Genomic DNA, 21438 nt, shown 5'->3' with positions numbered 1-21438 from the left:
GTTGCTTTCTGGTTTTGTCTATTTTGGGACTGTATTTTAGTTAAAAGTATCCCCCTCTTCCCACTCCTCCCTCCAAGCCCTCCCACATGGCTCCTCCTTCAAATTCATGGCGTCTTTCTTCATCAACTGTTATTGCATGAATATACATACTTACCCTATATTCACAAATATAACTTTTGAGTCCATAGACTGTTACTTGTATATGCGTTTTTGATGAGGGATGAAAACTACACTTACCTGCGGTCATAAGGAGAGTTGTTTATAGAATATTGCTGGAGATTATCCTGTTTTAGTAGGCTAGTGGTTGTAAATTCTCCTCTAATAACCACGACTTCACTAGCACTGAGTAGTTAGCATTCTAGTGCCAGGCATAGCTTCTGTCTTATGGAGTGGGTCTTACGCCCAAATAGAGAGCAATTGGTTACCTCCAAAATAGGTGTACTACTTCTACACCCATAGGGTTGTCATGGAATGTTGGTTGTTGATAGGGTTCATAGGTGTCATAGTTGAGTATGGCAGTTGCTTATCTCAATCCTTTGAAAGCTTGCACAGAACCTTCTGGTACCATAAAAGTTAGTCTTCCAGTAGCGGGCATTCAGGTCAGTTCCAGCTAGGGAGCCTTTGAACTGTATTTCTGAAGTACATGGTATCTTCAACAATAGGAACTTACCTTTTACCTCTGGGGGTAAATAAGGACAGTAGTAATAGGATGTATATTTTGGAAGGCTCTTAGATAGCTCTAAAGAGGGCTTCTCTGGTCTGGTATTGGGGGTTTGAGCAGGGGGTCTTTAGCTATTAGAGAAAGTGCTATCAGCCCACAAAATTTGGTAGAACTGAAAGTGTAAATTTATACACTGAATTGCTTGTAATATAGGGTTCTTTCTTTTTCTTTTTCTTTTTTTTATTCCTTTTTGTAGATAAATAGTTAATAGTATGATCCTGTGTGGCCTTTTAAGCCATCCATATTATTATTTTACCTGTCTCACTCCCTCTCCTTTTAGCTATTACTATAATGCTCCAGTGATCAAAGAAATTACTTTCTAATGTCACCATCAATGGGGTAAGTTTCCTTTAGACATTGGAGGAAATTACTCAAGCTTTCTTGAGTGATGGATGAGAGAAGAATGTCTAGGAAAGGCTGGAAAAGGTTCTCTACCTCTGTGATGGTTTTAATCAAGCACACTTTTATCATCAAAGTGGGCAGAAACTGTTATTTATTAAGGCTGTCTCATTTCCTATCTGCAGAGGCTACGATAAGGCTCATTCCCTATCACATAGTCAACTGCTCACATAAAATAAGGAACACTAGCTATTTGAAGCAAAAGAATATGAAGATTTCTATCAAGATCTCTCTTTCATCCCCTCCCCTTTACTGACCCCTCTCACCCCCAGTTTACCGGGAGATCTCATCTAATTCGTCTTCCCTGGGTAACCCATGTGTCCCAATTAAGGTCTTCCTTGTTAGCTAATGTCTCTGAAACTGTAAATTGTAGTCTGGATATTCTTTGCTTTACATCTAATATTCACTTACGAGTAAGTACATATGCAGTCATGGAATCCACATGGGACTGAACTAGGCTCTTCATATGTGGGAGACGGTGGTGAAGCTTGGACTATCTGTGAGGCACCTGGCAGTAGGACCAGAATCTATCCCTGGTACATGAGCTAGCTTCTTGGATGGAGCCCATTCCCTATGGTGAGATGCCATGCTCAGCTTTAAGGTAGTGGGGAGGGACTGGGTCCTGCCCCAACTTAATGTACCAGACTTCCTTGACTTACCACGTGAGTCCTTACCCACGTTGGAAGGAGTAAGTGGGTGTGGGCTGGTGGGAAGGGAGGCAAGGGGTGGGAGGAGGAGTTTGGGGAAAACTGAGAATGGAATGTAAAATGAAATTTTAAAAATATTTCTGTGTGTGTGTGTGTGTTTGCGTGTGTGTGTGTGTGTGTGTGTGTGTGTGTGTGTGTGTGTGTGTGTGTGTTTGTGTGTGTGTATCTGTCTCTGCCTCTGTCTCCCTCTGAGTGTGCAAGTGCATGCAGGCATACATACACAGCACACACGTGTCAATTTCTCCGTGTTTCTCTGTTTTAACATATAAAGATATCAATGAGAGTAAGTTTAGTAATAAAACATTTGTCCAGACTGCATGAAACTCAGAGCCCTACAGAAGAAAAGGAATGTATGTATGATGGAGATGCACACACACATTCACAATACAGACAATCATGTGGAATATTGCTATTTTAATCTTCTCAGTATCTGTCGTCCTTAAACATATCTTCTACTCCCTTGGTATTAGGCTAAAACTGAAAAGATTTCTTTAAAAAAAGCCACAGGTTGTTAGGAAATGGTGAGGTCATTATGTTGCCATGGTCTAATGAGTGCATGGATACAATCCTTCAAATCCACAATGAATATACATGAGAGTGAAAGAATAGCAATAATTTCACAGTACCTTCAATTTACCCTCCTGCTTTTAACATTTCTTGATGCTTACGTGGAGAATATTATAGACAGGTGATGAGATATTTGGCCATGGCGAGATTGATTTATAAGCCAATGGCATTTGTCTCGTGAGGTTTTTGTCATTCTCTTCTTGTAACCTTCAGGTACCTTGGATGCTCAGCCTTCCCTTCCCTCAGATTCCAATATGAAACAGTCAGAAAAATTTGGAGAAGGCGGCACTAGCAAGCCCTCCTTCTATCAATCAAGGAGTAATAGCACTCCTGTCTTGTAGGAGGCACTCTGTGGAGTAAATTGGTTTCTATGACTCTAAAATTGAGTTGCCTGTAAATATGCCAATGACTCGCTGAGTCACAGCAAATGTTTCTTTACAAATGCAAGACCTTTTAGAGAGATTTAACTACCAGAGCGCTGTAAGCTTTTTAACACGGCCTGGATAATCAACAGTTTATTGTTTTGACTGTTTTATTTTACTCTACATCTATGTACACATACATGTATAATGTTCTCAGTATCATAATGGAGACTCCTTTCTCACCCAATTTCTTCAGGCAAATATCAACTTTGACTTTTTTCTAATAATCTCTTAGACCTCACTTTTCATTTGTTTGTTCTCAGATAATTTTCTTTGTCCTCCTAACCTGTAGTCTTGCTTCAATGTTTCCCATTTTTTTATAACTTACTAATACTTAGAGGATATATGTGGCTTTAATTTTGCCTGTACTGTAATTTTACCTCTTGTTCTGAACACAAAGCAGCATAACTCTTTGAGTTGCTTAGGGGCCCTACCAACTTTCCTGAACAAAGGCTGGACCAGTTTCCTTGCACTATGACACTGGATTAGAAAATATATGAATGTTGGTGTGGCATAGGTTATGACTCACAGAGAAAAAGACAATTCCATGATCCATACGGTGCTCAAATTGGGAGTAACCAAGTAAAAAGTATTGATTGATTGATTATTTATTTATTACCATCTTCCAGACCTCTTCCACCTGGCATATTGAAATCCTATGTCTATGTTTCCAAATACTAATGTTGTGAGACTATCCCATATAAAATAAGATCCCCATCAGAAGGGTCCAGGCATCAGTGTTTTCCAAATACACTCAAAAAACTCTACAATGTAGCCTTATTGGATAACCAGTGCTTTAAATTACAGTAAATGCACCATTAAACAAACAAAATCAAGGTGTTGGAGAGGAAGGCTTTGTTCATTGCTTATTAGTTGGGATCATTTAGTTCAGACTGTAAATTTTCATTTGCACTGGTTGAAGGACTATGACATGAAATTCCAAATATTCATTGTTTCACCATGTAACTCACTAAGGTCTTGAGTTATAAGAAGAACGTAGCCTGGCAGTGGTGTTACACACTTTTAATTCCAGCATTTGGATGGTAAAGGCAAACAGATCTCCATGAATTTGAGGCCAGTCTAGTCTACAAGGTAAATTCTAGGGCAGATAAGATTGTTACACAGAGAAACCTTGAAGAGGAAGAAGAAGGAGGAGGAGGAAAGAAGGAGGAGGAGGAGGAGGAGGAGGAGGAGGAGGAGGAGAAAAAGAAACTTATATTTGATCTCTGTCTTTGCCTCTAGACAGAGATTCTTAAGACATTTGTAAATAGAAACATTAGGAGAATCTTTGGTGCTAATATTTGGTCTTTGCCTCTGGTTTTTGACAGAGCTCTTAAGACTTCTGTAATTTCCTGAGTGGCAGAGACTGATGGCAGAAAGCTTCTAAGTCCCTGGGAATTTCCTAGATGATGAGAAATCTTGTAACAAAGTGACTCTTGATGGGCTCCCAGATAGCCTTAGGATGGGAGTTGGTAGCCAAGAGAGTCAATCATGCTATCAGGTGGCTGGAATTTTAGGTCAAGTTCCGTAACATCTTGGGAAGGGAGAAAGACTGAAACGCAAGTCAATCACCATGGTAATCATTTAATCAATCACGTCTACTTAATGATGCCTCTCCACAAATCTCAAAGGACAGTGTTTGGATAGCTTCCTGATCGCTGCAGGCATGGAAAAAGAAGCATGGTTGCAGAGGGCATAGAAGCTCTGTGAACTTCAGTATGCCTTGCTCTGTGCTTGTCTTCCAACAGGCTGTTCATTTATATCCTTTGCAATATGTTTATTACAGTATATAAATAGAAATTCTTCTCCAAGTTGAATGACCTATTCTATCAAATAAACCAGACCAGCAGGTGGGTCATCTCTGGAAAGTTCCTGTTTATAACCAGCTGGTTAGAAACCTTGGGTTTGCAATGAATATATGACATGGAGGTAGTTTTATATGATCAAAATCTCCCCTGTGGGGCCTTGTGTTTTCTCAGGGTAGGTAGTGTCAGCACCTAACTGAACTATGGGACTCCCAATTGGTGCCTACTGGCTAATTGCTTTGTGTGTAGAAAACCCTCACATGCATGCACTCTTATAGAAACACACAGACAAACATAAACATTTGATGTCATTAAAATGATGCTGTTGGGACTGCAAGTGTAGGCAAAATTGGTATTTTTCAGTGAGAGAAGTTTAAAGTTGGTATTAGGAGTCCCAACACCTTAGAGCACATTACAGCCAAAACAGTCAAAGCTCAGAAAACAGGCTCAAAATGCATATTTAAGATTCAACTTAGAGACTATACTAGATGTTTATGCTTTACCAAGCCACTCTCACAGCAGTGAGACTACACCTGCCGCTCACCACAAATCCTACCTCATCTCACGTTTACTAAGGGTCGGTGTCATTAGAATTCATGTCTGGCCCCTGACAATTCTCACAGATGAGAAATGAAGAAGTGAAGGAGTTCTCGACACCCACAGAATTCTATTTTATTCAGGACAGCCATTCAATCAACCAGGCTCTGTATCTCGGACATTCTGATAACAGAAAACAATTCCTTTCTTTTGCAAGCTCCCTGGCATATCACTACCCGGTTTCTCATGTCACGTCCACTTCAATTTCAATTTTACCCTAGGACACAAGCACCTCAGTATGGTCAGTTCAGCAGCATATCAACGATGGGAAATTTAACAGCCTATAAAAGCGAGCCGGATGAAAAGGATTCCTAAATGCTTTGCAGCGCACCCATGCATCATCTGCTCTCGGTGGAGTGATATTTCAAAGTCACCCACTCGAGTTGACACAGATTCTGAATGGGGAGGTCTGACCCTTCTGTGATGATAAGTTCCAACGCCATTAGTCTCTTTAATGCAGGCTTAGCATTGATGAAAGCGCTTCTGTCGCTGCCTGACATGGACAGATAGAATGTTCTCCTTGTGAAATAGTAGAAACCATTTTAAAGCTTTAACTCAGTAGCTTAACAAAGCCCAGGAATATATCTGTATATATATACATATATATGTGTGTGTGTGTATATACGTATATATATATATATATACTCAGTAGCTTAACAAAGCCCAGGAATATATATATATATATACCACACTGTTTTTTCATAAAACTGCAAAGATCTGAGACTTGCTATTATTTTTGAATATTTAGTGAAGGCCAGGAACCTTTACCTTAACACTTTACCATCTCATCTATACTGAAGAGTTACTGATACATAAGTAATCTGGTCAATTGTGTGTGTGTGTGTGTGTGTGTGTGTGTGTGTGTGTGTGTGTGTGAAGATTAAAAGAGAAAAGAGACAAATTAAAAGTGACTCTGCAAATTATGTTGCCATTAGTAAAGGTCCAAAGACCTCACAATTTTTTCCTTCTAATTTTTTATGACTTACTGAAATTTATTTAAAGACACCAATAGCAATTTTCATCAGAGAAAAGACTCAAAGAAAACATTCTTTCCTTATAAATAGGAATTTGTTTCAACTGTATTTCCTTCTGTATGCTAATAGATGCTTGGAGTCTCAGGGCTGTTGGCACTGAATTACTCTAGCTTGAATAAGCTAAATGTTGTTTAAATGTTATTTAAATTCATACAAGCATACCTTCCTATCTCTTCAAAGTAATATGAAGTAGCACACTATAGAAGCATTGTTTAATGGGACAAAATAGGCTACATGCAAAAAAATAAAAATAAATAGTTACATCTGTTGAAAAAAAGTATTTTATAGGGTTTTTTGACTCTGAGAAAAAGAGAGCTATCAAGGCCTTACTGAAAAATAAATCAAGTGATCTTTAACAATATCTTCTAGACATACAAATGAATAAATATTATACAGATTAGAAAGAAAATAGGTAACAATAAACAGAAGAAGTTTTTGACTCTGCCTTAGCTATTTGACTTTTTGTTTTTTATTTATAGTTAAGAGCCTTGAACTATAATGTCAACAATCCTTTTCTAAACTTCTGAAACCCATTTGAAGAGTATAATATAAATAATTGCATAGATACATGCACAAAACTAGTCTCTTTATTTTTATTTGTATGGAAACAGCCAGAAAAAGAGAACTCTAGATAAACTCAACATATAGAAAGGATAAAGTTGAAAGTGTACATTTTTTGTTCAAATTTTCATCCTTTTTTCCTTTCTTTTTTGGGGGTGGGTGTTGGCTTGCCATAAAGTTGCTTATCAAATGTGGTGGCTGAAAACGCATGGCCCTCATTGGCTCATCTGCCTAATTGCTTGGTCTCCAGTGAGTGGAAGTGTTTGAAAATAATTAGACAATGTGGCCTTATTAAGGAAGGTATGGCCTTGAAGGAAATGTGTCACTTTGGGGTTTCAAAAGCTCACCCTAGTCAAAGTCCCAGGCCCAAACCCAGGCTCAGGCCCAGTCTCTCTTTCTGTCTCTCTCTATCATCTATCTCTATCTCTCTCTCTCTCCCTCCGTCTTCCCCCTCCACCCTGTTGCCTTTTGATCGGGATGTAAAGCTCCTGTGCCTTGCTGCCCCTTCACCACGTTCCTCACTATTTAAAGCTGTAATCAAGAACCCAGTTAAATGCCTTTTTCTTTTTTTAGAAGAGTTGCCTTGGTCATGTTGTCTCTTTACAGCAATAGAACAGTAACTAAAACAGCAACCAAATCTTAAACATCTGATCTTCCTGGCTCTACCTCCTAGGTGGTGAAGTTACAAGCCTGCACCAGCATATCTGCTTTTTATTTTGATTTTATCACTATGTATATAGAGATACGAGTAAAAGGATTTCATTTTACTCTAGCAATATAGAGAATTAGTGTCTCAACCAAAACACTTGTAAGCCCCAAGTCAACAGAGTGTTTTCACAGTAATCCAAAGACACTCAAAGACAGATGATTGGCTATACCACTTCCAGGCTGAGGTTAAACAATGTAGAGCGTGTCTTATTTCAACTGTCACACTGTAAGCCAGTGTCCTCACAGAGGCCTATTACACAACAATCCTTTCACAACCGTGTGCTCTCTGCTGGTGATTTTGGTGCGCCAAAGCACTGTGACAAAGGGAGAATGGGTAGGAAATGTTTGTCCAGGCATGAGTCATAGTGTGACTGAACATAAGTTCAGTATGGCTGAATCACCAAAATCTACTGAAATATATACAGTAAAGATAAGCAACGATTGCTAGATGAGAATGGTGGCATAGAACAAATAGCTGGCAGGACAAAAATTTTCCTCCAGCTGAGTGGAAATTGTGGATAAGCAAGGAACTTTTTCTTGACGTTGTCTGCCCTTGATGCCAAGGCTCGAAGGCTGAGCTAACACACATTTATTATTCACTCCCTGACCACCAGAGCCGGTGGCTCCAAGTTCTTAGAGCCATAGGCTTGCTCAAGGTACTCAAGATAGATGCTTGAACTTATGGCTTTAAAGTACCTAAACCTAACATTTATAGTTGAAGTTCCAGAGCTCTTTGTGTTAGACTGCTCAGCTCTTTAATGCCTTTCTAGGATCAGGGCCCTCAGTCTCTCAGTCTTGCCTCATACCTGCGGCTTTTTCAGCCCCTCCTCCTCGATGGTTTCAGCATCTTTCGGTTTCTGCTATCAGCCATTGTCAAGACCTCTTCTGCTATACCCTAATATACAGATAAGCATTTCTCTGATCAGAGAGTCCAGCACTCTTCTGCTGTGTCCTCAATGCCAGGAGCATAGTTACGGCCAGGACTGGAAGTCCTAGAACTTTCTATACTCTATGCATGCAGCCCATTCTGTTCTCCGCATGATAAAGTCTACAGGGAGGCAGAAGTACCATTAAGGTGAAGCTTTTATGAGCCTGGGTTTTCAGCATTGTGGTAGAAGACTATACACAGGAGAGCAACCCTCTGACACTAAATGAAAAGTGGAAAAACAGTTTCCTAATTCGGTAGAGGAAGGACGTATAACATGCTTGCCCTTAGCTTCTACCTCTATGAATCAAAAGTTTTGCATGGAGGCCATCCATAAGCTTTTAATAAAGACTAACCAAAAGCTATTTGCTGTGTTACTGAGGAGGTGAATCACCCTCAAAGTCCCAAGAACAGATACAGGGTAGCCAAAGTTGTATAGCATTCCCTAAGGTTTGTCTTGCAAGAGTGGAATTTTCCAGAACAGACCTGGAGAAATCACGACTGGAGTGAAGCCTCCTGGAGTATGAATCATAGTTTCAGTAGCGCACTGGGCTTAGTTGACCTTGTGAGTAGAGCAATATTTCCTCAAAGTGACGTGTGGTGGTCAAGGTGGTAAAATGTTGAGGAAGGAGCAGCTTGGTACATCGTTGCTCAATGCACTGGGGACAGTAGTTTCTGTCAAACCAGCTCAACCCTAAAAGCTTAACTTGATATGAAAAAAAAAAAAACTAAACACTAAAAAAAAATTCTTAAAATTGATTTTGTCCTTACCTTTATAGAAGCTTCTCGGTTTCAGGAGGCCCCAATTATTGTTTCTCTCACAGAAACCTCCTCCAGCACGAACTCTGACTCACTCTTTTGGGAGGTCTGGCTATGGATCATTTAAATGGGTTTTGTGAACAGAGTGCTACAACTTGTTTAATGGCAACACAGACTTCTTGTGACTGACCCTAGATCACCCTAGATCTGGGGTGGAGAGAATGGCTCTCAGGCAATGATCAGACCTCCGCCATGTTGGAGTGGGCAAAGCCAAAAGGCAAAGCAGTCTTAGTCCTAGTAAGGCTGCTTAACATTTTAAGAATCATTCCTGGACAAAAAAAAAGGGGGGGGTGGTTCAGATACACAGTAGGACAGAGTCAGACTTAAAGACCTCTAAATGAGGTGTGTTTAAAAGATATACAAAGGCTTGGGGGAGAGAAAAAAAGAGTAAAGAAACAGTAAATGTAATATAAAAGAGTACTGTCATAGATTAAAGGAGTAAAAATAATAAAATAAATATTAAACTTGTAAAAAATGTGATAGAGTAAGAAAAATAAGACAAATAAAGATGGAATATGCACAGAGAGTCAGGATTATGTATATTATATGTAGCTCAATAAAAACAATAAAAAACTGTTAATATAACTTAGCAGTGCTTAACTCCTAACCAAATACCCTTCAGAAGAGTTGGGTAATTCTAATTTGTTTCACTTGTGTTTCCTGCAGGAGACAAGAGGTCAGTGTTTGTTAAGTCAGTGCTCATGATGACTTTGAGTTGAATTACTGCAAGTAATGCGAATTATATGTCTGACCCTGTCTTAGATGTGCTTTGTAAAGAAGTGTTTTACATAAAATACCAAACACCAAGAAAACAAATGTGCTATGAACAGAATTTCAAATATTAAATATCAAATATTAAACCATAAGCAGAGAGTTAAGTGGAAAAAAGAAAGATTGAAACTGAGAAGTACAGGGATGCCTTGAAATGAGAGGGTCGGAAAAATCTTTGTAGATATGATAACTCCTATGCTGAGACCCAAATACCTAAAAGAAGCCAGTTTTTTTTTAAATGTAGAAATAAGCTGGGCATTAAAGGTGGTGCACACGCTTAATCCCAGAACTCTGGAGGCAGAAGCAGGTGATTCTCTGTGAGTTTGAAGCCAACCTGATCTATATAGCAAGTTATAGAATGCAGCTCAAGTTACATAGAGAAATCCTGTTTCAAAAAGTCAAAACAATGATAACAAAAAATGGTAGCAATGATCAGCAAAGGAATCCAGGCAGAGATAACAACAAACATGAAAACGCTAAATCGGGGTAAAGCTTAATGCTTCCCAGGTGCAGAACGGATGACAGAGAGAGAGAAATTAGGAAGCAGGGAAGTGAGAGTTTCGTACTGCAGAAGGTTTTTCAGGACCACAGTAAGCTTTAAATATATCAACTATAAACAGAATCCAGGTAAAAACTCCTAGCAGTCAAATTATACAATTTGATTAGCATGTTCTAATGTCCTCTTTAAGAGCTGTGTTAAGGGTTAGTTGCAAACGGGTGATGAAGAAACAAGAAGAGCCCGAAGATGACACGGAAGTACCAGATGAGAGACCACTGATAGTCTGATGAGAACTGCAGCAATAGAGGAGGTGTACATGAACGGAATCAAGATGCTGCCAGCCTCTTAGCTTGGTGTTTCTGTGGGAGCAGCTGTGTCTCTGATCCTTCTGCCTACACTTGGGACTCTTTCGCCCCTATTAGGTTGCCTTGCCCAGCCTTGACATGAGGGTTTTCCTTGTCTAATTGTATCTTGTTTTCCTGTGTTTGGTTCTTGTCTCTCGGGTGCCTGCTCTTTCTGATGAGGGAAGGGAGAGGGAGTGGATCTTGGGGAGAGGCAAGGTACGGAGGAATAGGGCAGAGTGGAGGGAGGGAAACTGGGTGTATTGTATGAGAGAAGAATTTATTTTCTAAAGAAAAAAAAAGATGCTTCCAGAACGTACAATGGGTAAAGGAAGAGAAATTCACAGTTTACCGCAGCTGGCCTGGGCCATTAGAAGGACTCATAGAGAAGAGGAGAGAGCTAGATAAAAGAAACCATGGGTTCTACTGGCAAAGTCTAGAAAATACTTGGAGCTATAACTCTGGAGTTCAGAAATAAAGTTAGAGCTAGAAATATAAATTTATGTATTATGGTCAAACAGATGACATTTAAAGCCTGGATATATGATTAACCAGCAAGAGGAGCTTGAGTTTAAGCACTCAAATCCTAGGTAGGACAATATGAAGGACAAGTATACAAGAAAAAGAGAATGAAGAAAAGCCAGAAATCCTATTCAAATGGGAAAGTAACTATGGCTTAAAAAAACAATTTTCCCATGAGTGTGAGATGAATGTACAAATTTAGATGGCTACATTATGAAGGATTTTACGAAGAGCAGAGAGTGACCACAATGCTAGAGCTGTAATGATTTGCTAAACCAGTCACTATTGGTATTAAATAATTACTTCCAAAGACATAATAAATGTGTTCTTACAGTTTTATATGAGGATGATTTTTGTAATTTCCTTCAGCAGATAAATACACAAAATGAATTAATGTGCTGTTTTTAGGTGTAAGTAAATTATTTCTTGCTATAAGCTGCCTGGGACCTTTCATTGTCAGGCAATGTAAAGAAGCAGAGTGATGGAGGTCATCTCCAGGATACATGGCCACAGCACATATGCCGTGTTTGGTCCCCTAACACTTGACAGTCTCAATTGTTTTTGGCAGCTGACATTACCTATTTCTAAATTAAGCCATAAAATGCTGAAATATGGCCACAGTTGCAGATGAGCAAGAACAACGAACTTAATAATAATTTTGCCTCTTGTTTATTCCTCTTCTTATTATCGTTGTACCACAGAACTTAGGGGATTTTTATTCATTTTAAATAATTTGTTGTTGTAAACAAAGGAACACCAGGCTTGCTGCCATCCTCTGCAGGCAGAGCTTGAAGCTTGATGAAGAGGAATGTAACGCCCTACATAGCATCGTTCTCCTCTGTGTAGAAACCAAAGAGGACTAACTACCTTTTGAAAGGTATGCCAGAATCTTCATGTGACCTGGCTCTGCCACCCTCTGCAACCAACACAAACTCAGTTTCTGTTTAGAAGCTTTTGTCCTTCACTTTTCTCCTGTATACCGAGTCGTTGCTAACTCACGCTTTTATTCTCAGTGGCCAGTAATTTGCAAGTTCTCATGAAATGTTGAAATAAAATGGTACCTTTAATTAGAATCCCTTTGATGTCTAAACTTCTCTATGTTTTTATGAAAAAAAAAAACATTCTCTCAGCATAATTAATTCATTAGGAATATTTTAGGGGTTTTGTTGTGGCGGTTTGGTTTGGTTTGGTTTTTACAGTTAACACATTTTTATAGGACCGTTGTGATATACCCTAATTTGGTATAGCAGCTATATCAAATACTTAGCTTAGGAGAAGTTGACAGAGATGGATCAAACGTAAGCTCTTTGAAGAAGGAGCAGAGGTTCTATGGACTGAAAGACTAAGGTGCTAGTAAGGCACTCTACTAAGCAGAGGTGTAAGGCTACAGGAACAGCGGAAACTTCTCCGGTCTTCCTGGACAATGGAAGCAACAATTTTTGCCTCCCAATCCACATGTCTCCTGAGTAAAACCTTGCTTGGAGCCATTTAATACATATAGTTAATATTCTTAACACATGTTTCTTATCCATGTCTATCCCTCTGAACAAAAGAAAAATAGTTTCTAAGTTTTAGGAATTTCTGATGCATTACTTTGTTCCTCTGTGACCAAGCGCTTGGCAGGTAAAGCTTATTAAAGAAAAGACATATTTGGGGCTCATGGATTCAGGAGGATTTTAATATATCAAAGCAAGAAGGGCAGAGCTCTGGGCTACAGAAGCCTACCATAAAAGGGGTAAACTGCAGAGACTTCCTCCATCACGGCCAACTATGGATTAGAGGAAAACATGCCGGAATTGTTTAAAGCACAGGTAGAGCCAGCAGCCAACATGTGCTTTCAACAGGCCAGTAAGTGCAAGCAAAGTAAACCCCAGGCTCCACAGCCAGCGCTGATCACTGGTGCCTCAAAAGTCCTAAATGGCAACTAGCTGACCTATTGTTCGCACCTGTTTAGTAGATGGTTTGTTTTCCCAGGGTAAGAACAAGATTCAGATGTGCAACCCTTTGTCGTAATAATTGGGCATTCTTCCTTGTAACCTGGTGTCTTCACTGAGCCAAGAAATTGAAAGTCATCTCCAATGGCCAAGTCCCATAACAGGGAACAAATCAAGAAATCATACACATATGTATGAATGCCTCCCGGGGAGGACAAATCCTTCAGATCTCAGGCTAATGCTTTCCCTGTGACTGGAGCTTACCTAAAAATATCTGGCAAAACAGCCCACCAAAATAGAGGAATAGAGGGGGAAAAAGCATAAACAAGGCCTGAAAGATAACGTGTACCTCAGTAGTATCTGGAAAGACCGAATTTGTCCCGCTCTCCATCAGCATACCCTGTCCAAAACTGAGAACAGGTCATTGGACCATTGCCAGAAAGAAGTGCTTAAAGTCCAAGTTCTCCAAATACAGATGGGTAGGAGGGCATGATGACTTGGATCTGCAACTTTCCCACAACACCTATTACCTGATTAAGAGATCTGAGACTATTTTCCCTCGTGGAAGTATGAACAGGGAGCATATTACAGTATCCAATAGGAATGTAATGCATATACCTGATGCGTATTGAATATCTCTTGGCTTGATATCAACAGAACATTGTGGTGCAAGAAGATGCTGGTGGCCTCCTCCGTGGAGAGTCATTCAATCCTCAGCAGTTTGCCTATCTTGCATTCCTTTTTGTTCTGAGGAGAGTGTCACGCAAATGCCTTCATCAGCTCCATGGAGGCCATGGCTTTTGTGCCTGTTCCCTGTTTGGGAATTCTTGCTTCTAAGGACCAGGCTTCAAACAAATGTGGTGGCTGTTTATGATCAAAGAAGAGCACTTTGGGCTCTATAAAGAAGCCCAGAGCTGGGTTTTTCACTCCTCCTGCTAACGGACACACTTTGGGAACTCTAGACTCTCTTCTTGGTCCTGACTGTAGGAAGCTGGAGACAGCCATGCTAAGGTCAAGGGAAGCCACCGGATCCACAGCTGGTTATTGGAGTTCTTTTGAATGTGCAGAGGTGACTGGGTGATAAATTTATCTTTCAGGATCACCTATCTCTCCACACTGATTTAATGAGGTCTGTTATGTGGAAGTCTAATCATTTCAAGAAAGCACTAGAATTATCTGGTATCCATTGACCTACAGTAGTGAGTTTAATATAATTGAGCAGCTTGGCAAGGCTGACTCTTACTTTACATTTGCCGAGAAACTAATCTCTCTCAAATTATCTGCCTCATGGTTATTGTCCCAATCATGGTTCTTAAAAGAAACTATAAACCTAACCAGGTATGCTCTCAGGTGCATGGATATGTTGTCTATAAACTTTTGGGAGATTTCTAAGACCCTCTGTCTCCTCAAGTTGCTGAAGGTCTAAACCACAATTATAATATCCTTCCAAGTCAGTTGAAAGGCCTGAGTCTGATGTTGGAAAGCATCTCTGTATTTTTCAGTATCAAACAAAAATTTGTCCTGGTTTATTTGTTTCAAGGCTCATAAGAAGAAATGAATGTGCACATCAATTGTAGTTTGTAACATGATATTAGAATTTAAGTTACCATCCAAGGGACATGTTTCTCCATCCTCCATATTATATTGGGGTCATACTGAATGATGAAAGAAAATAGTACAACTCTTTATATGTTTTTGATGTGACTAAGGGGTTAATGAAGAGAAAGCTTGAGTCTGATCTGTAATTGGAGGAAAATACAATTAGTGGGTTACACTGAGCTCATGCCAGCCTTCCTCCATCCTCTTGGGCTACCCTGCTATAACATTTAGGTATGTGTAACTCCTGTACATGATCTAACTCCTAGGAATAATCTGAACCCTTCTGGGCCTCATCTTCAGTGACCTTGTCCTCCCACCTCTGTGGTATCCCTGCCTTTTATGATTCCTTATCTTCCATAGCTGGACTGTCTCCAGGATATCCGCAGTCCAATAAATACCAAGATGGGCTGCAGACACATGGAGTCTCCTTTGGAAACTGTGATTCCCTTTTACAGTGATGCAGACCATGTGTTGGAGAGTCCTGTGGACCTGCCACTTATGTGCCGTCTGGTTCGGACAATAGATAAGATGTGGGAGAAGGAGACATCAGTCACAAAGCAGTATAAATTTCTACTTGGGCATTTTGGCATGAGGAGGGTTTTCTGAAGTTTATAGAGAATTTTCAAAATACATAAGGGAAGACAGGAAAAGACTCCTCCTATCCCATTCTCCTACAGGGGTGGGGAGCAGCTTAGAAAACTATCACCTACAACAGCTTTCAGGTTGCCAGGGTAGCTTGACTGACAGGTCCCATGTTCTCTTCTTTATGCTCCCTGCTGTTCTCATCTCATTGTCTTAACCCCCAGAGAACCATAAATCTGGTGCAAATTTCCCAGGCACATGCACAGTGACCTACTTCTTCTAGCTGGGTCCTTTCTCCCAAGGTCTCCACAGCCTTCAACATAGTACCATCAGCTGAGGATTAAGCATTCAAATATGAGTTTGTAGGGGAAATAGTAGATTCAAACAATAATATCAAAAGACCATTATTTTGGTGCACAATTGCTCACCAAAGCATTTATAAGAGTTTTCCATATAGGGAGAAGTGTGCAAAGAGGTCTGTGAGCCGCAGAACATCTGGTGTTAGCAGCAGCAACTCAGAAAATGCTGGACTCTTTTTCTCATCGATTAAATGGCAACTTAACACCATATAATCCAGAAAATTCTTTCTGATTCCACCTAACTCCACTCTGTTGAAGGAACAGTATCATAGTACCGTAATTTACCAAGAAGGAAGGAAGGAAGGGAGAGAGAGAGATAGGGAGGGAGGAAAGGAGAGAGGGAGGGAAAAGGAGGAAGGAGAGGGGGAGAAAAAGGAAAGGGAAGGGAAGGGAGGGAAGGGGAGGGGAGAGGGGACAGGGGAGAGGAGGGGAAGGGAGAGGAGGGGAGGGGAGGGGGGGGGAGGGGAGGGGAGGGGAGAGGAGAGGAGAGGAGAGGAAGAAGTGGGGAAAGCTGGGTATAAAAGAACAAGTGCACAGATGAAAGAGAGTAAAGAGGCTCTTTGCTTTGAGAGCCACTTGTCCATCAGGGCAGGGTGCCTCCCTGGTGTCACTTCAGACTTGTTCAGAAATCATTTCTGAGCCTGTGATGACTGTTTAAGGGAATTAAAGGGTCACTTTATCTTGTAACGCCGGCAGTAGTGGAGATTCTAATGGAAATGATGACAAAAAAAAAATCATATCTTAATATGTGTTCATTTAACTATTTCTCCATAGTTTTTTTCATTGAAAATATTTTTTCCAAAAATATATTCTGATCATGGTGTCTCCTCTGTCATCCCTCCATGGTCTTTCCCACCATACTATCTTCCAAACTTCATGCCTTCTTTCTTTCTTTAGAAAAGAAATGGGTAATAAACCAAAAGAATAAAAACAACAAAAATTAAGCCAAGAAAATTCATGAGAAGCACATACACATGTGGTTACACACACAGGCACAGATTGGGGCATGCACAAAACTCATAAAAACACAAAATCAAAACCTATAACATACAAACAAAAGATTAGTGAGATTTTAAAAATGTCCAAATGAAGCGTTAAGAGACAGAAAAAAATTTCACAAATACCACTGAGTTTATTTGGTGCTGACCATCTATTGCTGGCTACGGGGCCTGCACTTAGGTGTGGCTGTGTACTCAGTGAGACTCAATTGGAGGGAACTAATTCTCCCCTGCAAGTGCTCATCAAGATGGCTTCTTAGGTAGGGTTAGGAGTTCATATTCACTTTGCCTCCTAAGCACTGGAACTCCACTAAGGTTGGACTTGTGCAGGCCCAGTGAACCCTGCCACAGTCTTTCTGCTTTCCCATGCACATCAGTCCTGCTAAGTCTGGAAGATACTGTTTCCTTGGTGTTCTCCATCCCCTCTGTTTCTTTCAATTTCTATTAAGAATTGTTTTCGAATTTTTTATTGAAAATAGCTTTCTTTTCTTAGGATGTATTTTGATTACAATTTTTTTCTACCCCAATGCCTGTGTTGAAATTTTGATGGAGATTCTATTGAATCTGTAGATTGTTTTTGGTAGAATAGCCATTTCCATTATATTAATACTATCAATCCATGAGGATGGGAGATCTTTCTATCTTCTATATCTTCTTCAGTTGCTTTCTTCAGCATATTAAAGCTCTGATTATACAAGTCTTTTACTTGCTTGGTTAGAGTTATCCCAACTTTTTTGTGCCTATTGTGAAACATTTCCCTGATTTCTTTCTGTCTGCCATTTGTATATAGGGGAACACTTCTGATTTTTGTGTTAATTTTGTATGCTGCCACCTTGCTGAAAACATTCATCAGTGGTAGAAGTTTCCCGAGGGAATTTATAGAGTGACTAGTTTCACAGAGAGAATCAAGACCTTTACGTATTCTTGCTTAAATACTCAGAACAACTGCAGGAAGGGAAACAATATCCCCTCTTCCCATCTCATATTCTAGGTGTTTTAAAATATAACAGACTGAGCTTCACTGAATCCTCCAAATAGCCCTTGAGATAAGGACTATTTTGAAATAAATAATGAAGCTGAGGGCGAAAAGTAAATCAACTTATTCAATTGTCTTTAACTAGTACATGTTCAAAGCAAGACTTGAATGAAAATTTTGTTCTAAAAGTCCTTTCTTTGCAATATTTACACATGAATTTAAGGAAACAACATTGCAGTCACACAATAAAAGAAGCCTGGGTTTTTACACACACACACACACACACACACACACACACACACACATCTCCAAGTACATGGCTCCTAAGTCTCTGGAATGGTAAGAGTGTCCTGCGTGTGCTCATCACTGCCTACTGTCGGTGGACTTTTCGGTAGCTTAAAAATGGAGGAACCAGCCGGGCGGTGGTGGCGCACGTCTTTAATCCCAGCACTTGGGAGGCAGAGGCAGGCTGATCTCTGAGTTCGAGACCAGCCTGGTCTACAAGAGCTAGTTCCAGGACAGGCTCCAAATAAAACCACAGAGAAACCCTGTCTCGAAAAAAAAAAAAATGGAGGAACCATGCCAGAAAACCTAAACATGAGGATTAGACTTTCAGACCTATACCCTGATCTTGGGAGCAACCAAGGCAGAGAGGGGAATCAACTATGTTAATCATTGGTAGACAACTATTTGATTAATCAAGCCTGTTTGATCATATGTCCTTCCGTAAGGTTCTCCAAATAGCAAAGTTCTCAGTGATTCTGAGTTCATGAGCCCATTGAAATGTGAGTGCGGGGCACATAGAAAGTGTCCTATGCCAAGCTCCCTTAGTGTAGCCCATGAGTCTCCTGTGCTGTATAATAATCTAATAAGTGAAAGTAAAGTGTCATCCTGAGTTTTGTGAGCTATTCTTTGAGTTACAGGACATGAGGAGGGGGGCCATGGAAGGAATCTTTGCTTTACAACCCATTGGTCAGAACTACAGTTGGAAACTGATATATATGTTAAGAGCAATCTTAAAGGACTTACTTCTTAACAAATAAGTTCTGTGTTGTTCTAGACACTGCATATCAGAATTTAATTGCATTGTAGTACACTTGATTGGTGCCTAGAGAATGAGAAAATTGGTTGGTGTGGTTAGAAATTTTATTCAGTGATATATGGTAAGTAAAATTATTTGGATTACTTTTATAAACTTCTCCTTAAGAGACAATAACTAAAGAGTTAACTTTGGCATCTGACTCCTTAGGGTTAAATATCTGTGGCACTGCCTAGGACACCTGCCTCAGGTAAAAATGGGGTGATAATACCAGAAGCTAAAGGCTGTCTTGTGCGTTAAATAAGTTATTAGAACTAATTCACCTCCGCGTAGATGGTCTGTATACATGCTAGTTATTAGACTAGACAATAAAATCAGCATTTTGTAGGTAATATTTTTCTGCTTACAGCTGCCCTAAGATAAGTAAATCAGTATCACCACCGCCCTTGCCATAAAAGCACAAGGCTCAGAAAAAACCAAAGACCTGATGTAAGATCACAATGTAGTAATTCAGTAAAACAAATGTCTTTCTCTTTCTGATGAACCACATTTAAAATAAGACCATATCTAATATAATTCATGAAACTATTATAATAAAACAGTCTTTGAGCTTTGAAAACTTAAAGGGGGCTGTGCTGTCTCTCCTAGTCTAGTGCTGGTTTATGTTAGACAGGGGCTTTGGGTCCAAACTGAGGCTCTGTCATATGAAGCACATAAATCCCCAAATCTCATCTACCTCCTCAGTGCACCAACCTTATAAATTCAAAGATCTCAGTAACAGAGGACAGGCAAGGTGGAGAAGGTGCACATGTTTTAATAACTCAGCCCAGAGTCATCAAAATCTATTCCTGTGTAATCCACTAGCCCATCATCGAGTGCTAGAGAGACTGCAAGGCAGACAGGGAAAGCTACCAAAACAGGCTACCACTCAGTGTGAATGCTGTACCTCTTAAATGACCCTCTTTAAGAGTCAGCTTAATCTGGAGAAACACATAGCCAAAATTATACTGGCAAGGCTTTCCTAATGAACACTTATCATTCAATCTGCTCAGTAATACCCTCTTCTCAAAAGCAATCATCAATATAATCCATCTGTAAACTACTTTAGCAAGCTATAATAATGGGCTTGGCAAGACATGCCTATTGGTACAATAGCAGCACAAATATTGTAAAAGAAGACAATCACATTTTGGTGCAATTTAAAGACTGTTCCACAGAATTGAACCGATGCCTAGCATTATTACTGGGGCCAAGAGCCTATGGCGAGACAGATCACAGACTCAAGAGAAGAACCAACTACTGTTAGTCTGCTGCATGGGCAAAGTACCAAACAGACTCCTCATGCTTTATGGTGTTGCCCATAGATTACTGCATTGCTCATCCTGTATCAGAGACACTTCTTTTTGTAATAGATGGCAACACAACACCCACATGTCAAGTTGCAGAACATAAGAGATTGACTCTCTTTTTTCTAGAAGTTTTCAGTTGCCAAGAGCTTCTCAACTAGGGGAGGCATATTGTTCCCGCCTTCTTACTTCATTCTAGATTTTGTCTATTTTGAGCATGAGCAAGTTCTGTGCATACACAATCACTGTAAGAACGTGTGTGCAATTGTCCCTCAAACTGTTCATCTCTTAATCAAACATCTGTATCACACCCCCTGCTCCTAAACTTGAGAGGTCATGGGGATCATCATGGAATAGTGGGTGAATAATTGCAACAGTCAAAGGCAGGGGATGGCAACAATGTTTCAATGTGAGAGTGGCTGAGTAACTGTAACAGCCAAAGGCAGGGAATGGTAACAATGTTGCAATGTTGTGAGAGTGGGTGAATGACTAGACAGTCAAAGGAAGTGGATGGCAACAATATTACAATGTTTTTAAGATACAGTGGGACAATTGCACACACGTTCTTACAGTGATTGCGTATGCACAGAACTTGCTCATGCTCAAAATAGACAAAATCTAGCATGAAGTAAGAAGGCGGGAACAATATGCCTCCCTTAGTTGAGAAGCTCTTGGCAACTGAAAACTTCTAGAAAAAGGAGAGTCAATTTTCTTTACGAGTATGTCCTGGAAGGACCACTATACTTTACTGGATGGTAATACATCCAAGAATTATGAAAAGCACTTTTTGAACTTGATGAATTTAATTTTTAAAAAATGATGATAAAAAGTTGTTTGAATAAAGAAGGAGGGTGGATTTAGGGAAAGTTGATGGATGAATGTGATCAAAATACATTGTATAAAATTCTCAAAGAATTAATAAAAGCTAATTTTAAAATATTCTTTCTCCTCCCTTATTAAGGGGAGGGGCTATCAATCTCTATCCAATGATAGGGCTTTATTTATGATGTAAGCTTCAAACTGTCAGGAGCCAATGGAATGGGCCACTTTTCAGAGAAAGGGAAACAAGGAACAAAGAAAAGAAGATAAAGAAGAAGCAAACACTCAACAAGACAAAGTTATTCCTGTAGGTCAGACCAATTAATAAGCCGCCTCATACTGTATGGTTTGGATGCAAAATATATTCCATAAGCTCATGATTTTGAAC

Source organism: Microtus ochrogaster, chromosome 1 (assembly GCF_000317375.1).
Source record: "Microtus ochrogaster isolate Prairie Vole_2 chromosome 1, MicOch1.0, whole genome shotgun sequence".
In the NCBI taxonomy this organism is placed as follows: Eukaryota; Metazoa; Chordata; class Mammalia; order Rodentia; family Cricetidae; genus Microtus; species Microtus ochrogaster.
The sequence above is the reverse complement of the archived record's forward strand: the minus strand, read 5'-3'. Positions refer to the sequence as shown.